The 2656-nt window shown below is 48.2% G+C and overlaps 1 non-coding gene across 1 annotated transcript; it reads left to right on the top strand.

Moving 5' to 3' along the window:
• Positions 1-1957: 1957 nt before the first annotated feature.
• Positions 1958-2032, top strand: Trnas-uga (transfer RNA serine (anticodon UGA)). Its single transcript has one exon. It is a non-coding gene; the product is annotated as a tRNA-Ser (tRNA).
• The last annotated feature ends 624 nt before the right edge of the window (positions 2033-2656 follow it).

Raw genomic sequence — 2656 nt, forward strand, 5'->3', positions numbered from 1 at the left:
TTGTTTCTTTATAGATTCATAATCTGTAAGGTAATCAACTGCAAGCAAGCCTCCCTGACTGACGCAAATGCCCCTTTCCAGACAAGACACCAAGATTAAATCTGTAAGTTTTAGTTTTGTTTGCCGATGTCAAACTTATTGACTGGCGTAATTTAGCATTACAGTAGAAAACAGCCGTCTGAAAGAAAGAATTCTGTAGGGGATGAAAAAAAAGGAGAAACACATTAAGGTACATTGAAACGAAAGCGAGACAGTTGGGATAAAGTAAGGAAACAATTATTATTTCAAAAGTAATATCCCATAATTGTTATTACGTTTATCCAAGTATGCGACAAGACGGTATGTGCCTCCATGGAAAAATGTTTGCAGTGCATACAGAACCATTACTATACTCAAGCGTGCGCCTCTTCGTCCGAAACAAATCGACGGCAACGAATGTCTTTCGGCTCCAAAAGTATGGACGTCGCACGTGGGAGATTGCGACCCTATGCAGGATCTGTAAGCGCTCTTCCCAGCGGAATTTCTGCAGCGTAGTCCAAACGCCGATCTGGCCTTGTAACACTAAGCAAAACGGCCTTGCTGTGCTGGTACTGTGAACGGCTGAAAGCAAGGGGAAACTGAAGCCATAATTTTTCCCAAGGACATGCAGCTTTAAACGAGTATAATGGAATGTAGTCGAATTAAGTCGGGTGACGCTGAGGGAATTAGATTAGGAAATGAGACACTGAACGGAGTAAAGGAGTTTTGCTACTTGGGGAGCAAAATAACTGATGATGGTCGAAGTAGAGAGGATATAAAATGTAGACTGGAAATGGAAAGGAAAGCCTTTCTGAGAAAGAGAAATTTGTTCAAATGGCTCTGAGCACTATGGGACTTAACATCTGAGGTCATCAGTCCCCTAGAACTTAGAACTACTTAAAGCTAACTAACCTAAGGACATCACACACATCCATGCCCGAAGCAGGATTCGAACCTGCGACCGTAGCGATCGCGCGGTTCCAGATTGTGGCGCCTAGAACCACTCGGCCACCACGGCCGGCGAGAAATTTGTTAACATCGAGTATAGAGTTAAGTGTCAGGAAGTCTTTTCTCAGAGTATTTGTATGGAGTGTGGCCATGTATGGTAGTGCAACATGGACAATAAATAGTTTGTACAAGAAGAGAATAGAAGCTTTCAAAGTGTTGTGCTACAGAAGAATGCTGAAGATTAGATCGGTACAGAATGAGATTTTCACTCCGCAGCGGAGTGTGCGCTGATATGAAACTTCCTGGCAGATTAAAACTGTGTGCCCGACCGAGACTCGAACTCGGGACCTTTGCCTTTCGCGGGCAAGTGCGCTACCAACTGAGCTACCGAAGCACGACTCACGCCTGGAACTCACAGCTTTACTTCTGCCAGTACCTCGTCTCCTACCTTCCAAACTTCACAGAAGCTCTCCTGCGAACCTAGCAGAACTAGCACTCCTGAAAGAAAGGATATTGCGGAGACATGGCTTAGCCACAGCCTGGGGGGATGTTTCCAGAATGAGATTTTCACTCTGCAGCGGAGTGTGCGCTGATATGAAACTTCCTGGCAGATTAAAACTGTGTGCCCGACCGAGACTCGAACTCGGGACCTTCGCCTTTCGCGGGCAAGTGCTGTACCAACTGAGCTACCGAAGCACGACTCACACCCGGTACTCACAGCTTTACTTCTGCCAGTACCTCGTCTCCTACCTTCCAAACTTTACAGAAGCTCCCTGCGAACCTAGCAGAACTAGCACTCCTGAAAGAAAGGATATTGCGGAGACATGGCTTAGCCACAGCCTGGGGGATGTTTCCAGAATGAGATTTTCACTCTGCAGCGGAGTGTGCGCTGATATGAAACTTCCTGGCAGATTAATACTGTGTGCGCGACCGAGACTCGAACTCGGGACCTTTGCCTTTCGCGGGCAAGTGCTCTACCGGGCGTGAGTCGTGCTTCGGTAGCTCAGTTGGTAGAGCACTTGCCCGTGAAAGGCAAAGGTCCCGAGTTCGAGTCTCGGTCGGGCACACAGTTTTAATCTGCCAGGAAGTTTCATATCAGCGCACACTCCGCTGCAGAGTGAAAATCTCATTCTGGAAACATCCCCCAGGCTGTGGCTAAGCCATGTCTCCGCAATATCCTTTCTTTCAGGAGTGCTAGTTCTGCTAGGTTCGCAGGAGAGCTTCTGTATAGTTTGGAAGGTAGGAGACGAGGTACTGGCAGAAGTAAAGCTGTGAGTACCAGGCGTGAGTCGTGCTTCGGTAGCTCAGCTGGTAGAGCACTTGCCCGCGAAAGGCGAAGGTCCCGAGTTCGAGTCTCGGTCGGGCACACAGTTTTAATCTGCCAAGAAGTTTCATATCAGCGCACACTCCGCTGCTGAGTGAAAATCTCATTCTGGAAACATCCCCCAGGCTGTGGCTAAGCCATGTCTCCGCAATATCCTTTCTTTCAGGAGTGCTAGTTCTGCTGGGTTCGCAGGAGAGCTTCTGTAAAGTTTGGAAGGTAGGAGACGAGGTACTGGCAGAAGTACAGCTGTGAGTCCGGCCGTGAGTCGTGCTTCGGTAGCTCAGTTGGTAGAGCACTTGCCCACGAAAGGCAAAGGTCCCGAGTTCGAGTCTCGGTCGGGCACACAGTTTTAATCTGCCAGGAAGT

Source organism: Schistocerca serialis, chromosome 12, assembly GCF_023864345.2.
Source record: "Schistocerca serialis cubense isolate TAMUIC-IGC-003099 chromosome 12, iqSchSeri2.2, whole genome shotgun sequence".
Classification (NCBI taxonomy): Eukaryota; Metazoa; Arthropoda; class Insecta; order Orthoptera; family Acrididae; genus Schistocerca; species Schistocerca serialis.